The sequence below is a fragment of the Sus scrofa genome, chromosome 7 (assembly GCF_000003025.6).
Source record: "Sus scrofa isolate TJ Tabasco breed Duroc chromosome 7, Sscrofa11.1, whole genome shotgun sequence".
Lineage (NCBI taxonomy): Eukaryota > Metazoa > Chordata > Mammalia > Artiodactyla > Suidae > Sus > Sus scrofa.
In genome coordinates, this window is record NC_010449.5 from 48,336,395 (window position 1) to 48,355,387 (window position 18,993).

General features: G+C 49.9%; 1 long non-coding RNA gene and 1 other non-coding gene across 2 annotated transcripts; both read left to right on the plus strand.

The window, feature by feature from the left end:
- Nucleotides 4,429-12,940, plus strand: LOC106507693. The gene is made up of 3 exons (XR_002345768.1): nucleotides 4,429-4,595; nucleotides 9,252-9,492; nucleotides 9,927-12,940. It is a non-coding gene; the product is annotated as an uncharacterized LOC106507693 (long non-coding RNA).
- On the plus strand, nucleotides 8,623-8,705 carry MIR184 (microRNA 184). The gene has a single exon (NR_031535.1). It is a non-coding gene; the product is annotated as a microRNA 184 (primary transcript).

The window sequence follows — 18,993 nt, forward strand, 5'->3', positions numbered from 1 at the left end:
CCAGAACAGAGCAGGTGACCTTCCTTCCAACCACCAGGATCAGGGCAGGCATCTCAGAGGCATCTGAGCTGGGCTTGGGTTTGGAAGAACAGGCAGCGGGCGTGAAGAAAACCACGATGGACAAAGGGATGGAAAAGGGAGAACATTTTTTGAGAGCAGTTGAGAACATTTTTGCATTTTGCTGGCTGGTCTGAAGTGGCCGAGACGTAGGCTTCACACAAGAATATTTTGGACAACATGCGGTCAGGTTGTTCAGAGCCCTGAATGTCGAGCTGAGGTGACAGGAGCGGACTCTGAGGGTGGTGGCAGCCCCTGAAGCTGCCAGAGCAAGGTGGGGTGAGTCTGTGGGGTCTTTCTAGAACAAATTTGAGTGTGACTCATGACTCAGAGGCCCCCAGTTGAGAAAGAAGTGGATAGGAGCTTGGTGAGGGCAGCTGGTGTGCTCGCACTGAGACAGCGTCTTGAGCATGGCGGTTTCTGAAACGCTGCATCTAGTTTTGGTTTTCTTTCTCCTGGACAGCAAGGCACAGATCTGGGGCTTGAACCCTGGTCTTCTGGCCCCTCAACAATTGCTTTCCTCCAACAAATCTGAATTTTTTAAAACAGGTCTTGGCACTGGAGGCAGTATTGACACAAACTTAAATTCCTGAAGAGCCGCTTGCCCAAGAAATCAGTTCCCTGCTCATTCATTCATTCATTCATTCACCAAATATTTATAGACTGTCTACTCTCTGCTAGTCCCTGTTCTAGGGACGTTGGAAGCAGCAAGGAACAAAACAGGCGTTCCTCTTGTGGCTCAGCAGAAATTAATCCGACTAGGATCCATGAGGATGCATGTTTGATCCCTGCCTTTGCTCAGTGGGTCGGAGATCCAGTGTTGCTGTGAACTGTGGTGCAGGTTGCAAATGAGAATGGGATCCCGCTATTGCTATGACTGTGGTGTAGGCTGGCAGCTGTAGCTCTGATTCATCTCCTAGCTTGGGAACCTCCATATGCTGAGGGTGTGGTCCTAAAAAAGCAAAAAAAAAAAGGAACCAAACAGAGAAATGTCTTGTCCTCCCAGGGTTTATATTGGAGTGGGGGAGACAGAGACGAAATGAAGGATAAACAGGTGGGTGAGATGTTTTTTCACATCCTTGCCCAGCTCCTCACACCTTCCAGGTGAGAGGCCCCTCTCCCCTGCCTGGCCTTCCAGACACCCCTCAGCCTGGGCCCGGCCACCTCCCCAGCCTCTTCTGCGACCCCTCCCCCACCTCGCCCGGAGATCCAGCCCAAAGGCTCCTTGGATTTGCTCCACTTGCACCCAGTTTTCTTCCCTGGCTCTGAGTTGGGCTGCACTAGAAACTTAGAACCCAAGTCTTCCGGGACCATTCCAAAATCAATTTATTGATTGTTTTCTTGTCTTTCTTATGTAAAGTCCCAAGATAGGACAAAATTGTACCCTGATCTCAAGTTTGATTGGGAAATTCTGGCCCCATTTCCATACCCCTATTTATCTTTTCTTCAAAAAATTTTGTTTTTGTTTTTTTTGTTTTTTTGCTTTTTAGGGCTGCACCAGTGGCCTATGGAGCTACAGCTTCTGGCCTACACCACGGCCATAGCGACTGGGGATCCGACCTGCATCTGTGATCCACACCACAGCTCAGGGCAACGCCGGACCCTTAACCCACTGAGTGAGGCCAGGGATTGAACCCACATCCTCATGGATACCACTCAGATTTATTTCTGCTGAACCATGACAGGAACTCCCATTTTTTTTTTTTATTATAGTTGATTTACACTGTTCTGTCAATTTCTGCTGTACAGCAAAGCGACCCAGTTATACATTTATATACATTCTTTTTTTCTCATTATCCTCCCTCATGTTCCATCACAAGTGATTAGATATAGTTCCCCGCGCTATACAGCAGAACCTCATTGCTTAGCCACTCCAAAGGCAATAGTTTGCATCTGTTAACCCCAAACTTGTGCATCCCACTCCTCCTCCTCCCCCTCAGCAACCCTAGAGCCCAGCTCATAGCTGGTGCTCAGAGAGCGCTTCCTCGGCCAAGCCAGCGTGCAGACTGCCATGTGGGGTTCAGAGGGAGCAGATGCTGCCAGTGGTCCTCAGGATCGGTATTCAAGGGGGAAGTAGCTGGTTTTTGACCTGCAGCCTCTGGCTCTGAGGCAGGCTGACAGCTGAGCTGGAACCAACTTCAAAGCCATGTGGCTTCCCTGGCTCTCAGGACGGGGTCTGCGCCGTCTCTGCAGGCCAGGCCTGGTACATGTTTATTACGCTTCCTAACATATTAACTGCAGGTGCAGAGCCCTGTCCTGGGCGTAGGTCACCTGTTACCCCTGGATGTTCTCTGAGGACTGATTTGAGCAAGCCTGCATGCGGATGAGCAGAGCCCGGGGCGCGCTGCAGCTCAAAGGGGCCAAAGCAAACACTGGGTGTCTCAGCGGAGCACATTCCTGAGCTCATTAAACTGGGGGAAGTGAGCCCAGCCGGATGGAGACGGGGGAGGAGACAAGTTGCAGCCCCTGAATGCAACCAGGCAGAGCAGTCTGCTGGAAGGGGCTCGGCACCCAGCATTTTCCTTTCCCCCACCTGTCCTGACCCCATCCCTGACACAGCCTCTTACACCCCCCAAACCATGGGGCAAGTACTTTGGTCCAACTTTAGGGGGAGGGGGTTGGCTGGTTGCCGGTCACCATCAGCCCCGCCCGTAAGGACTTACGAACAGGCGGGCAGACAGGCTGTGGTGGAACCAGTCAGCCGGCAGGAAAGGATTATGTGAGATGGAAAGCGAATGTGACAGACCACGCCGCTGGAGACCTGGGAGGGTGGGGATTTCATAACCCATGAGACTCAACCGAGGCCAAAGGAGTTATCAAAAGCACCAGGTGGGATCCGCAGGGGAACTTCTTGGATGAGATGCCCATGAAAGATGAGCAGGGTGTGGTTCAGCTTCTCAGCAGTCACTCTGCTTCACCTTCAAGCCTGCCTTCTTGACCATGACCGTCCTTTGGGTTCCGGGCTAATGAATGGTAAATTGTTTTAAGAGGCATGCGTGACTTGGGGTGTTTGTGAGAGGCATTGAAGGTGACGTCCACTCCCATGTTTGTCCCTTAGAAAGGGAGGGTGACGCAGGAGAAATCGGGTGGACAGAGAAATATCTGGGATTTAATTCTGACAAGCTGTGAAGCCTTGGACCAGTTGCTTAACCTCTCTGAGCCTGTTTTTTATTCTACACAAAGAAGACGGTGATGCTTTGAGTAGAACTAGTCCCCCCCCCCCAATTTATTGTCGCGGAAGTGGGAAAACTCAAGTCAAATATGTACATAAAAGTATATTTTAGAGCATACATATTGAGAGCGTCATAAGTGGTTTTAGAATGTGTTTTGTAAAAATCCAGGAAGACACAACAAAAGGAAGAGAGGGAGGCTGGACAGTGTTTCATTTCTGGGGCCACAGAGTGAGTGAGCCACGGGGGCAGCTTGTGTTTGATCATGTGGGACAGAGGATCCAGCTGTCATGACCCTGTGCAGGCAGCCCCTCCAGACTCCCTGGCTAGGGGGCCCCCTCCTTGTGTTGATGCGTTTTAGTAACTAAATTCATGTGTTTTTGAAGTCAGCTTTTTTTTTTTTTTTTTTTTTCCGGCCACACCTGCCACATAAGGAAGTTCCCAGGGTAGGGACTGAATCCTAGCCAGAGCAGTGGCAACACCAGATCCTTAACTGCTAGGTCACCAGGGACCTCCCGAAGTAAGTCTTAATTGAGCAGAGCCATACATTGTCTTAGGACTTAGCCAGAGAAGATGGGCTGGAGTGAGTTTAGGAGCGGAAGAAGCCTTGGGTAGAAAATCAAATGTCTGCATTGAATGTGCACAGCTCATGTGTGTCTGACGCATGGGGCACTGCTTGGGGTTTCTCCTTCTGGCATGGCAGTGATTATTGTAAATAATCCAGGGTTGCCGTTTCCTGGTGGTGCAGCAGGTGAAGGATCCAGTCTTGTCACTGCTGTGGCTTTGGTGAAAGCTATGGCGCAGGTTCGATCCCTGGCCCCAGAACTTCTACATGCTGCAGCTGCAGCCAAAAAAAGAAAAAAATCCAACAGGTGCCATGGGATTATCCTCCTTTTCCATTGGACAGTCTTGCTCTCTGGACAGGACCTTGGAAGGGAGCTCATTCTCCTGGGAGAGTTTTATGAGTTTGACATTCTGTTGTCTCCATAGCTTCTCAGGATCTTTGCTGCCCCCATCCCGCCCCAAATACACACTGCTCAGGGCTGCTGAGAGGATGAAATGAAGTACTATATAAAGATGAGCTGAGCCCAGCAGCATCTACCTACTGTAGATGTTATGCAAATATAAGTATCATTACTTGTCTCCTTTAGTTATTTAAAGAATGCGTTAAGTTTAAAATTAACTAAGGGCACCATTCCGAGTGACTGCCGCTGCATTAATTCAGACATTTACCACCTCTCAGCTGCACTGAACAACAGCTGCCTGGCTGGTTCCTGTGCTGCCCTCCTCTTCCAAATCTTTGGCCCTTTTTACCTTGAATCGGATGTGACTTTCCTCAGAACTCTGGAGCTTCCCGTTGCCTGCCAGGTAGGACCCAAACTCATTCACCCGATGTTCAAGGTGGGGTGATTAGGCCCCTCTTACACCTCCAGCCTCATCTGACACCAGCACCCACATCAGGCTCTTTGCTCTTCCCTAACTGAGCTGCTCCCTTCACCTTTCAATCCCTTCCTTCTCCTCTGCTCCAAGGCAGAGGTCCAATGTCACCTTCTCCCAGCTGCCCCCAGGCAGAGTGAACGGCCCCCTTCAGACATAGGTCAGTACCAGCCCTGAGCTCTCATTTCCTTGAACACAGAGACTGAACTCACACCTCCCTCCCATGGCTCAAGCCATCCTTGGCAATGAAGGGTCTCAGCCGTTGGATGAATTATAATGAAAAAGCCCCATGCAAATGAATCCAACAGAAAGGTTAGAAGGAATATACATGTTAAGCAATCTGTCTTATTTAAACACCCACATGAATATCACGTGGACTAGGGAATCCAGGCAAGACGAGAGGGGCCTTTGACATTTCTCTCTTTCTGGAGTTCCCGTCGTGGTGCAGCGGAAACGCATCCAACGAGGAACCATGAGGTTGCAGGATCGATCCCTGGCCTCGCTCTGGCATTGCCGTGAGCTGTGGTGTAGGTCGCAGATGCGGCTCGGATCTGGCGTGGCTGTGGTGTAGGCTGATGGCTACAGCTCGGATCTGGCGTGGCTGTGGTGTAGGCTGATGGCTACAGCTCCGATTGGACCCCTAGTCTGGGAACCTCTGTATGCTGCGGGTGCGGCCCTAAAAAGACAATAAATGAATAGATAAATAAAAAAATAAAGAAAAAGAAAAAGAAAAAGAAATTTAGCTCTTTCTACCTGCCAAAGTGTTAGCTTGTAGACTGGGCGTGGAGGAGAGCATGGAATTCTATTTTCAGACACTCTCTAGGACGGAACAGTCCAGAGTACCTTTCTAGTTTCCAAGCTCATGTTAGTGTTTACAGAGACCAAGGCGTGTATCGTGAAGACAAGGATTATGGGATCCCTGAGATGTGGGACCGTTGCTTTCATGGAAAAAGAAAGGAACCATTGCGTTTCCTCCTGTCACAGATTGGGTCTTTGAGGCGTGTTGCCTGGGCCCTGCAACTCCAGCGGCTGGTCAGTTACCAGTTTCCCCTCCTCTCCTTGCTCAGGAGCCCAGGTCCTCTCTGCCAACACCTGCTTTCTGATCAGCACCATGTACATGCTCTGATCTAGGGTCAAAGACAAGAGAGCAGCAGCCTTGGGATTGTGGCTGAGTTTCAACCTGGGCTCTGGTTTCCCATGTATAAAACGAGGGGGTTGGACCAAAGAGGAACACATGTACTGTCACCCCACAGTCCTAGCCTCCCCAAGAAGCCGACCTTAGAGACGCTCCAGTGAGCTGAGACCAGTTCAGGTCAGGGCCTGCCTTCCACACACCTGGCCTCCTTGAACAAGCAAGCGCACACCTACCTCCTCCAGTCCTGGAAACTGGCTTGATTGTTCCATTGCCCAGAGTCCCTGATTCCATTTGTTTTTCTGAGCCCTGGACTATTTGTTTATTTATTTATCTTTTTAGGGCCGCCCCTGTGGCATATGGAAGTTCCCGGACTAGGGGTGGAATCAGAGCTGCAGCTATAGGCCTCACCACAGCCACAGCAACGCCAGATCCTTAAACCCACTGAGCAAGGCCAGGGATCAAACTCGCATCCTCATGGATACTAGTCAGATTCGTTACTGCTGCTGAGCCACCACGCCAACTCCCTGAGCCCTGGCCTCTATGTAATTTACTCTCAAGAGTTTGAAGGCTGGGGCCATATAATCGCTTGGCCCTGAATAAAGGGCTGGTTTCCAAAGCCCTGTGGGTCATGACCCCGCGCCTTCTCTACAGGACACAGATGGAGCAGAAGCTTATCCACAGGACTTGACTGGTCTGGCCCCAGAGAGCCCGTCCAAGGGGCCCAAGCAACGCACCTTCCAGAACATCAGCTGAAATAGCTGCCACCTGGAGGGCGGGTCCTAGGCCAAGATCACTGTCAGTGATGGTATTATCTTATTAATGATAATAGCTATTCAACTTCTGTTGAATTGTCTGTGCCTAGGGCTTTTTCTTCTCTCTCTTTTTTAGCTTAGGGCTTTTTACAGCTCACCTCACCTAACCTTTACTACAACCCTATGAAGTAACACTGTCAGGACAGTCTCGGCCATTCTGTAGACGTGCAAAGTGAGGCTCTGAGTGACGTACCCAGTGCCAGTAACCGACAAAGCCAGGATTTAAATCCAGCCTAATTAACCACAACGTCCATGCTTTCAACCTTATACCATATATCTATTTTAATCCTTAGACCAACCCATTCGAGGTAGCTATTAGAACCCCCTTTTGCAGAAGAAGCTAAGATTTAGAGAGTGTAAGACACCTGCTGAAGGCTAGGTAACCAAAAAGCAGCTTATGTGAATTTGAACCTAAGAATAAATGCTTCCTGTAATTCCCTTTGTGGCTCAGTGGTTAACGAACCCGACTAGGATCCATGAGGATGTGGGTTTGATCCCTGGCCTTGATCAGTGGGTTAAGGATCTGGCGTTGCTGTGAGCTGTGGTGTAGGTCACAGATGTGGCTCAGATCCTGAGTTGCTGTGGCTGTGGCATAGGCAGGCAGCTGTAGCTCCAATTCAACCCCTAGCCCGGAAACTTCCATATGCCACGGGTGAGGCCCTAAAAAGCAAAAAACAACAACAAAAAGAATAAGCACTTCCCATCCCTTTTTTCATTTAATTCTCACAAAAATCCTGGGAGTTGGGTGACACCGTTTTTTCATTTGTTTGGTTGTTTTTTTGCCATACCCATGGCATATGGAAGTTCCTGGGCCAGAGCTTGAATCTGAGTCTTAGCTGCAACCTACACCACAGCTGCATCAACACAGAATCCTTAACACATGGGCTGGGCCAGGGATTGAACCTGCACCTCTGCAGTGACCTAAGCTTTTGCAATCACATCCTTAACTCACTGCACCAGAGCGGGAATCCCATGGTACCATGTGTTTTATAGATCAAGTACCAAGGCTCAGAGATGCGGTCACTTGCTCTAGGTCACACAACCAGAAAGTGAGTGGCAGGCAGCTGGGAACCAACACTGACAGTCTGCACACAACGTGATGCACTAATCTATAGAGAGCTCCCTGGTGGCTCAGCGGGTTAAGGACCTGGCATTGTCACTGCTGTGGCTCTGGTCACAACTGTGGCACAGGTTCACTCCCTGTGAACTGCATGTCATGGGTGTGGCCAAAAAATGGATTACTATAGAGAAACCCATTCCTGAAAATTGGTGCCATCCTGACACAGAAGCATCTTAAAGTCTCCACAATTGAAGCCGAGTCAGTAGTGTTTGGTTTCCAAAGACTCTGTGTGTGGAACGGTGTGGAAGGCCAACCACCAAGAGGGAAGGATCCAGCATGATGGGGTGGTGAGCTCCGACACTATTAGACCCAAGCTCCACCCCAGCCTGATCCCATCAAGGCCCCACAGCACAGTAGACACAACCAGCCCCAGCAGATTTGCAGCTGATGGGTCCTGGCCTGGGGCCAGCACCTCTGGAGGACCAATCCTGGCAGGAGGAGGAGACTCAGAGTAGGGACTTTATGAATGGCCTGTGGGTGTGGGTTTAGACGCAGAGCCAGGGAGGAGGAGAACAAGCCGAGGGCCCCCTGCCTCAGACCTGCAGGAGCTGCTGGGTAAAGACTTTGCTAACTTTGGTTTATTTACTAATTTAAAATTTTCAATTAACTTAAAAAATCAGTTTTTTAAAAAAAACATGCAAAAAATCCACTGTTTGCGATAGTTATCCAGGGCTGCATGTCTCTATGACCGTGTGCAGAGGCAGAAAAGCCTGGCCAAAGGTCAACAGGAGTGACTCCAGGAGAGCCCGGAGCAAAGCAGAAGGGCTCGGAGAGGCTTTGGGGGCGGGGGAGGAGTCGCAGGGAGGGTCAAGGGTGCATGTTTTCACCTGGAAATCACATGTCGGTTTTCCTCACAAAGCTTCATCAAAACGTCGCCGCTGCCACCACAGGCCAGTCACATCCCCTTATCACTTTTCCAGCCAGCTTTGTGACTCTAAATGTTGGACGGAGAACTGATAAGGGTAGGTGATTGACACTCACAGCCTCTGGAAGCCCCGAGGGTCACCTGTAGGTGTGTGTGGGGGGGTGGGTACCCAGTGCTCCTGCTCGGATGCCCCGGCACAGCAGGGCAGGGAGTCCGAGGAGAAGGACCTCGCAGGCCTCCGGGAGCCTGGGCTCTGCTCCCTGCGGAGGATGCTGGCAGCTCTGAGGTTTTGTGTGCAGGAAGGTCTTCACTTGGTTTATTCAAAATGTGCTTTCTGTGACTGGGTAAGGGCCCCTGTGAGAATCGCAGTGGAGTGGCTGGCGTGCTTGCTTATTCCTGAGGCTTCCTCACAATAGTCGGGGGTAAAAAAGAGGCTAAAGGGCTTTGGAGTTTTAGGCAATCTTAACTAAAAAAAAAAAAAAAAAAAAAAAAATGAGAGCAGGAATTTCCATCTGATTGGAGTGAAAGTCCCATCCCAGATGTTTTCCTCAGCCAACGACAGAGAGTCACTCAACTCAATGTGTAAGAACTGTATGTTACGACAGAACGTTTCAAGGCACTGGCTAAACTTATATTCTTTCTATTTCTATTAAAGGTAATTATTTATAATGTTGTTGATTCAGAATGATCCTTTAAACTTTGCTTCTACGAAGGCACACTCAAAACTTTTCTGTCGAATGGGCCAGTGATGGTAATCGCTCGACACAAGCAAGTCTAACGACACCTGCGTGTAAAGGCAAAATCATGGATTCATGTTCCCACAACTACAGGTGCTTCTGTGTCTTGGAACGTGCATACAGATTAACAGGCAGTGGAGTGCACCCCAACTTGAACAGGTACATTTTTTTTTTTTTGCTCAATTAAATCTTACATTTTCCCTCAAGAGTACACGGTGTTTTCACATTAAGAGGCCACACTGAACACAGTGGCTCTCAAATTCAGCTGCACACTGGAACCATCTGGGAATTGTGAATGATCCTGAAGCACAGCTAATTACATCAGAACTTCCTGCATACGGCTTGGGTGCCGGAAGACTGTGAACCCAGGCCTTTGTGTTCACATGGGGGCTCCTCGCTATAATGCCGTGGCACATAGCCTTGGGTACCAGCTATCGATGCCTGGGTCCCACCTCTATTGATTCAGATTTAATCAGTCCAGGCATGGCACTGTAGCTGTGCCCAGGTGACCGGAGTGTACAGCTGTAATCTGGGCGTCCAGTGGATAAGTCTTTAACTTTCATTAAGCCTGGGTTTCCTTTATCCTTCAACAGAACCATGCTGGGCCTGAATGTCCCCTCCCAGCCCTTCCTGCTCCAAGAGGTGGCTGAGGTCCCCTCTTCTTTCACAGGAAGTGATTCAGCACCTGGAGGTCTCCGCTTTGGGTCCAAGAGCACAGAGCACGGCTTCAGGGGGGTGGACGGACAGAGGCTGCGGCGAGCGGCAGAGAGCACAGCCCAGAGACTCAGCACCTCCTTCAGACAGAAAGAGGCCAGTTAGGGGCTGGCCGGTCAGCAAGGGAGCCATGTACAAGAGGGGCTGAGAACTCCCCATCCTCCCGTGGGGCCTGTGAGGCTGGAAGTACCTGGCAGTCACCTGGCAAGATTCTGTTGAGTGCAGAACGACAAACAGAACACCTCTCTTTGCAGTCAACTCTCCAAAGGTTTTGGGTTATGTCCACAGTTGATCACTCTATCTTTGTGCAGTGTGAGTGCTCTCCTATTTTTTTTTTGTTTGTTTGTTTTTTTGTCCAGTCCAAAGACTTCTATGTAGAAAGAGAAAAATACCTTAGATTAGCCTTTGGATTTTAAGAATATTAGTGATTAAAAGTAGAGCTCACATTTCTTTAGGGCTAACTGGGAACATCTCTGTGCAAAGCCCTTTACTTTGAAACTGTCATAACTTTTATTTTTAAATTACATCATTTAAGTATCACACCCACAGTCTGAGCTAGGTACTACTCTTGCCATCTCCAGTTTACTGCTGGGAATTTGAGGGCCCAAAGAAGCTCTGTACCAGGCACCAGGCCACGCAGTACGTGGCAGAGTTGGATTTTGAATCCAGGATGGTCAGACCCTGAAGGCAATGTGTGCAACCACTGTGCAATCGGAGCGACCTTGGATATGTGGCAGAGTCGTACCTCAATTTACAGATGTGGTGATAGGCGAGAGGAGGCAGGGCAATTTTTAACCTATGTAATGTCCATTCATCCCTCCAAAGTGCCCCGAGAGGCAGGTTTTAGCGTCACACACAAGTTGCAGATGGGGAAACTGCGATGCAGAACAGATCACCTGCCCAAGGACACAGGGCAGATAAGCAGAAGTGTGGGGACTGAGTCACCTCTTCTGGATCCGTTGCCCACACTCCTTCTACCACTCACGCTGCGGGGATTGGCAGGGCACGACAGGCTTGGTCTACCCTATCCCCCTGTCCCCCACCTCCGAATCCCAAGCACCCTGTACATGGTGGGCTCACAATGAATGTTTGCTGAAGAAAAGCCCCTCAGACCTGCCATGCACAGCGGCAGCATCAACCCTCCCAGCCCCCACACTCCACCAAATGCAGCCTTTAGAAATTCAAGCTCTCATGCCATCTCCCCAAGAAGGACCTTTGGTGGACGTGTCTCACCCGCGGACCCGCTCCTCTGAGTATAGTTACCTTCTACACCCAGATTCCAAGTCAGGGATGGCACAATATTAGCTCCTGGCAAGGACCAAAGGCCACCCCAGCCAAAAGGTAGCGGGGGGCTCTGGGTGGTGATTCAGGAAATCTGTCTGGGTTAAACTCACCTATTGACACAAGTAGATCTGGTGTCATCCCCAGCCTTAATTTCCCCATTTCCAGATGGCAGACGTTGTCCTTTGGGTTCTCCTGAGGCCTGCATGCCGCCCCCAGGACCCAATGCCTGGGGTCAGGGAGAGGGGAGGCCCCTGAGTTGCACTGTCTATAGAGACCCATGGTGCAGGTTGTGTGTGTGGGGGGCAGTCCCCCCCTTCCCTCACTGCTCCAGGCTGCTGCCTGATTGCCCCTGAAAAGAAGGCTTACTTCTGCCTGGAAAGCCCTGAGGCAGCGGATTTCAGTGTGAGTAAGCGATTCCAGGGGCATTCAGGGGAATGCGGTCTGGTCTGGAGTGCACAAAGCCGCCCCCAGTTAGATTCAAAAGGAGGAGGAAGCCTGGGCTTTCTCAGAGGCCAGGCATGCAGCCCCAAAATTAAATCCCTGCAAAGGAATGTCTTCATCTTTATGGATGCAGGAAGAGTCCAGTGTTTCATAAAAGGAATGAGGGACAGCAAAGCCAGCTTCAGGAAATTCCCTTCATCCTGGATGGAGATCTAAACCGCTCAGATCCCAGGCCCCTCCTGCCTCCAGCCCTCACCCCAGGGCAACCTCTAGGTGAACTTGCTTGATTTGAAGGCGGGTGCACAAGCCCCTCCCATTTCTGCCACTGTGGATACTCCAGGCTGGGACAGAACAGAGTAGGGTGCTGCGTTGGGGCTTTACCGCTCCTACAGTGCTTGCACAGTACTTTGCTTAATTCAGTCTTTACGGATGGGGAAACCAAAGCTCACAGAGGTCTCTGTCCTTGGCCTAGATCACACAGCCAGGCCTCTGGTGAGAGAGGCCTCTGCAAGGCAGCCTCCCTTGCCGCCAGGGCCATGCCCACCCCTAGACTGGGCACAGCATCTATTGCCACACACACCTCCCTCAAACATAAGCTGGGTGTTTGTCTGCCATAAATAGGAGAAAGTGTGCTTCTGGAGGGCAGGGCCTCCAACTTTCATGTATTAGCTCTTAGCTCAAGGCCAACCACGGGGAAGGCTAAGCGTTAATATCACTGAATGAATCCTGTGCTTTCCTCGCCTCACAAGGCCAGGGATCCTGATAACCAGAAAAAGAATCACAATGACAGCAGACAATGTTTGCATCTTGCTTATCAGCATTTTGGAGCCAGAGGCACGTTTGATTCCTGCAACAACCCCAAGCCCCAGTCAGTATATCTATTAAGTGGCCAGAAGACCAGAGCTCACATAAACCACAGGGCTTGCTTGGGCTCCTGGGTGAAAAAGGTGGAGCAAAACTGCTATCCAGCTCCTCCAGTTCCAAATCCTGAATGATCATATACAATTATTATTTTTTTTGAATGCCCTCACTCACAACATATAGAAGTACCCTGGCCAGGGACTGAATCTGAGCTGCAGCTGCAACATATGCCACAGCTATGGCAACACCAGATCCTTTTAATCCACTGTGCCAGGCTGGGGATTGAACCCTTACCCTCCCAGAGACAATGCTGGGTCCTTAACCTGCTGTACCACAGTGGTAACTCCTGTAATTATTTTATCTAATCAGTAAATACCTGGAGTTCCCTGGTGGCCTAGTGGTTAAAGATGTGGTGTTGCTGTGGCTCAGGTGTGTGTGATCCATGGGAACTTTTGCATGTCATGAGCACAGCCAAAAAATATAAAATAAAATAAAATTTAAAAAATAAAATAAAAGCAAGCACTCATATATTTTTTGCTATATGCCAGGCAGTACTCTAACCTGAATGGCAAACATTAACTTATTTAATCATCTAGAAATGACACAATGAGGAATGTATTATTATTTATTATCATCTACTTGACTTCTGAGGAAACTGAGGCAGAGAGGCATTTGGGAACCGGATAGGCCACACAGCTGGGAAGGGCCAAGCTGGGATTTTCCTCAGGAAGTCCGAGCTCTCACCACTTGGCTACACTACCTCTCATTCAGAGTGACTATTCATAAGCCTCTGCTCTGTGCCAGGCACTGGTCTCACTTCATTTAATTCTCACAGGAGCTCCTGGAGCAGATCTGGGCATCCCCAGCTGAGACTCAGAGTGATGTTGGTGGTGAGTGATGGAGATGCATTAGGAGCAGGTCTGTTTGATTCCAGAGCCTGGGATCTGTGCTTCCTGTGGCCCTGAGCTGGCTTCTTGCTCATTTTTCAGTGGTCCAAGAGGCTGTGTCCACACCCTTAGCTGTGACTCAGAAGTGCTGTGGTGCAGGTGGGGTTGGGAGCTGGGGTCTTGGTAAAGCTGAAGTTTCTAAATTAGCAGAATTAAAGCAGAACCCCTAATTTGGGGGCATAGTCTGGGGCTTTGAGAGTGGCTTGGGTGGGGCGCCACCAACCCTTGAAGTCGGGGCTCTGGGCACTGGTGCCAGGAGAATGAAAACGCCCTAATGTAAGATTAAATTCTCCAAACCGAAATGCTGGATTGAGCGGCACACACATTTTTGAAAAAATTTTTAATAAATATTGCTAATTTGTCCTCCTCTGATCTATTTTAGCAGATTGTTTCTTCATTGTGCCAACAACTATTTCTGTGTAACTGACTGCTGTAAAATTTGGTGGCTTAAATGACAATACTTCTTTTGGACACAAGGCTGCCACTGAGGCAGGGCTGGGTGGCTCTGACTTGTTTCTCCTTCATGCAGTGTCAGCTGGGGCTGTTCCATCTGGGTTCAGAGAGTCCACTTTCTTTTTGCCTTTTCTAGGGCTGCTCCCATGGCATATGGAGGTTCCCAGGCTAGGGGTCTAATCGGAGCTGTAGCTGCTAGCCTATGCCAGAGCCACAGCAACGTGGGATCCGAGCCACGTCTGCGACCTACACCACAGTCATGGCAATGCCAGATCCTTAACCCACTGAGCAAGGCCAGGGATCGAACCTGAAACCTCATGGTTCCTAGTCGGATTCGATAACGCACTGCACCACGATGGGAACTCCAGAGTCCACTTTCAAGACGTCTCATTCATATGCTGGCAAGTTGGTGCTGGTTATCAGCTGTGAGCTTACCATGAACACATGCACGTGACTTCCTTGTGGGGGCTGCCTGGGTTTCCTCACCACGTGGAGGCTGAGCTGCAAGAACAGGGAACTGGGAAGTATCGGGAAGACAATGTGTCACTTTCCATGGCTAGCTTTGCAAGCCATACCTCATGGATTCCACTGGGGTCCCAAATCCAGATTTAAAAGGAGGAAACCCAGACCCCATTTCATGACTGGCGGAATGTCAAAGTCATAGAGTAAAAAGATCATGTGGGAGGGAAGATACTATTGCAGTCGTCCTTGGCAAACAGAATCTGCCACATATTAATCTGGGCAGCCAAGTTTTACAACTTTTCTAGAGCCTGACCTCTGATATTATTTTTCTAGTTAAAAGAGTTCTGAGTTGTTCAAAGGCAGGCCTAGGCCAGCATCTCATACTTTGAACAAGGATTTTAAGAATGTTAGCACTTCTGAGTTGGAAGAGGCAGCCCCCTATCGGAGTGTGTTCCAACAGTCTTTCATGGAATGGTGCCCTTGTTAACGCTGACCTTACATGTGGGGTTAACTGGGGGGACTTGGGGGCATCTATGCGGCTACGTGAAAAATGTCATTACTCTTTTTTAAGGGCATATAATTAAGATGAGTAAAATAACACTATAGCAGGGAAATCACTAAATCCTGAATTTGTATGAAACTTACACATAATATATTTTCAAGTTTTTTTAATGAGAAATGAGTTTGCATTTATTTATTTTTTAATAGTCAAGTTTTATATTGAAATGGCCACATGAAACTTCTGATCAAGTTTTTTTTTTTTGCTTTTTAGGGGCGCACCTGTGTCATATAGAAGTTCCCAGACTAGGGGTCGAATTGGAGCGATAGCCGCTGGCCTACACCACAGCCTCAGTAACATGGGATCCAAGCTGAGTCTGTGACCTACGTGACCTACACCATAGCTCATGGCGACGCCAGATCCCCAACCCACTGAGGGAGGCCAGGGATCAAACTTGCATCCTCATGGATCCTAGTCGGGTTGGTTAACTGCTTAGCCATGAAGGGAACCCCCAAGATTTTTTTGTTGTTGTTGCACTGTGGCCAGGGATCAAAACTGAGCCATAGCTGCAAATTATACCACAGCTGTGGCGACAATGGATCCTTAACGTACTGTGCTGGAGTGGGGATTGAACCTGTGCCTCAGGAGCAACCTGAGCCACTGCAGAGACAATGCCCAATTCTTAACCTGCTGTGCCACAGTGGGAACTCCAAGACTTTTAAACTCAAAACACTGACTAGGGGAGTTTCCGCTGTGGCATAGTGGGTTAAAGATCTGAGTGTAGCAGTTCAGGTTGCTGTGGAAGCATGGGTTTGATCCTGGACCTGGAGCAGTGGGGTAAAGGATCTGGTGTTGCACGTGTAGGTTGCAGCCGCGGCTCAGATTCCATCCCTAACCTGGGAACTTCCATATGCTGAAACTGTGGCAAAAACAACAACAACAACAAAACACCTTACTAGAAATTTTCCCACCCAAGTACATGATAAATTCAGAACAACAGCAACAGAATTAAGAGCAACTGTCATCTTATGAAATCGTTTAAATAATCTAACAGTCCTTTCTTTTATTTCTTTGATCCTTGTGATGCTGAATTTTTTTGTTTTTTGTTTTTGGCTAAAATGGATTTTGAGTCATACTTTTCTCTATCAAAATTTTGAAAATCATCCATGAAGCTCTATTTTGCAAAAGTGTACACACGGAGCAGTCACCTGCAAATACTGGGCAGGTCACAGATGTCAGCAGAGATTCAGGATAGCTGCCTGCTCTCCACACCCAGCTTTCAGCCATATCTTATCTGTGAAAGGCAGGCCATGCTCAGCAGCAACATTACAGTAGATGCCAGGGCAGAGGGTACCTCTTGGCAGCACGCAGGGCTTGTAGCCTGGGGAGACTGCTCTGGGACTCCAGCCCTCCACTTCTGCCTTTCCAACATCTTGCAGCCTGCAAAGGCCCCAGTGCACTGGCTGGGAAACCCTGCCTCTATTCAATGCACAAATTATCTCCCCAAATCCTCAACACACAATTGTAGGAAGTGGAGTTGAGTCCTGGCAAGAAGCTCCCTGCTGGGACACATAGGATGTGCAAGGCCAAGACTTTCCCTCCAAGAGTAGAAAAGCAGAATGACTCTGAATCGAACCCCTTATGTGCCTAAATCAGAAAGCCCTGACCAATCCATTCTTGCAAACAGCAAAAGTTAAGCAGAAGTGCAATCTAGCAATTGGACACTAGAGGGTGGACATCTGAAGCTGTTTTGGTGATTAGGGAGGGCACAGTTTGTCATATGAAGGTCACAGACATTTCAAAGTAGAGACATCTCCAATTATCTGAGGCCTCAGTCTGGGGCCTGGGTGCCTTTGAATAGTGGGAACATGATGGGGAAAAATGATGCTTATTTTCCAACGTCTTCATTCCTGCATCCATCCATCCATCCATCCACCCATCCATCCAACCACCCACCCAGTCATTCCACTGCTCATCCAGCCATTCATTCGAGAAGCACCAATTGCTCACCTACTATGCCTGGGTTTCTGCTGGGTGCTGGGGAGAGATGAGTCAGAGCCCACCCTGCCTAAGACTTCCTCAGTCTTCGGGGAGAGAGAGTGTCATAAGCAGCCAGTGACCATGTAACCTTGGGACAGTGTGAGCTCAGAGGAGGGCACAGAGGAGACTGTGGCTGGACCAAGGGCACCATGATGTATGAAGTCCCCCTACTTCCAGGTCTTTCCCCACCGGTTCTACATAGCAGGGACTGGTCGCTGGGGGGCACAGAAAGTGACCAGCAGCCTTTCCAGAATGAACTGCTACATCACTCTGCAGGCACCCAGCCCCTCTTCCTCTCTCCCTCCCCATTGGGAACCAACTCAAATCCAGCTCCAGCTTGGCATTCCTGTCCTTTCCCAGTGTGACTTCGGCTGGCCCTGGAGCGGGACCTCTCCTGGCTCTGCCACACAGCCTCATCCCTGGTCACGTTTGTGGTCCCTGAGTGGGGTCCTCACTCTCCTGCATCTCATCAGGTTGTGAACGTGAAATGAGTTGTTCAGTTTTTCTGGTCACTGCCCTGGGTGTGTTACAGTGAAGGCCTTTCCCTCTGGGTAGCAGCTCCGATAGTGGTGGCTCAGCCTACTTCCAGAAAGTTCAGTTGCTTGCAATGAGGAAGAACTCAGGTCTGTTCATTTTAAAATGTTGATCTCACGTCTATTTAAAGCCCTTCTTTTTTTTCCCCAGAGCAGGTGAGACTGGGAGCGCTAAGGTTCAGGATGTGGGCTGGAGGCTGGGCTGGGGTGAGGGGCAGGGCCAGATCTGCTGTCACCGGCCCCTGCCCTCACCCTCCTGGCATGTCTCCTAAGAGGGGGTGCAGGAGGAGAAAGGGGAAGACAGGTTTTCTTCACATCCCCATGGCAGCTGTCCCTCTGCCTGGCCAGCCACCAGCCACACTAGGCAGGATCCCTTTTCCACCCTCTTGGTGGTCAGTGGGGATGACCCTGATCTGTCTTCCTGGCTGTGGCCCGTTACACCCCCTCCCTCCAGAGAGCCCCTCCCAGCCCTGGTCACACAGGTAGGAGGATGTCTGGAGACCAAATCTAGTCTTTTCATTTTGGAAACAGCCGCTAAATTGGGATGTTCTCTTGGCACTGCCCCCCTTTCCCTTGGGGAGAAACACCCCGTTTCCCCTCCCGCAGGAAAGCGGAGGACAGAGTTCTTTTTCTTCCCAAAGGCAGCATTTCTTCAACAGCTCCTTTCCCGTTTCCTGCCCTCCCTTCTGTCCCAGGGGCTGGGCGTGGTCAGAGTTCCAGTTGGTCTCCAAACTGACACCTCTAAGTGGCCCCCGCTGCCAGGTGACTGACCCAATGCTGTGGGGGTCTCTGGACTCCAGATGTGCAGGAGTTACCGCCTCCTCTTCTCAGCTGTAGGCTTGAGTGGCCCTTTCAGAGCAGTAAGAAAAATCTGGCTAGGCACCGTATAACATGGGGACACCGGCCTGGGTCATTTATAAAGGGGTGAGGAAGCCATCCCGGCCTTCTGAGTCCAGCCACAGTGCTGTTTCTCCAAGCCACCCATCTCTCTGGGGCTCCGATCCGTAGTTCACCTACTGTAGCGACACAGGGCAGCAGGAATAGGGTGTGTGAACAGGGCTGGCCTGGGCATGTGGGTATCACTGGATGCTAGAACCTGGGCCCTGTATTTAGTTATTTATTTTTACTTTTTAGGGCTGCAACCTCAGCACATGGAGGTTCCCAGGCTAGGGGTCGAATCGGAGCTGTAGCCGCCAGCCTTCGCCACAGCCACAAGGGATCGGAGCTGCATCTGTGACCTACACCACAGCTCATGGCAACGCTGGATCCTGTTGAATCAGCCAGGTCTATGAAGTATTTTCTCAACTCCTGCAAACATAAGGGATCCCAGAGAGTTCCATGCTTTGCAGTGAGGGTGCTGTGTCTGTCAGTCACTTCCAGTCTGTTTCCTGGAAGGAGGACTGGGCACTCTGACAGCTTCTGCCTT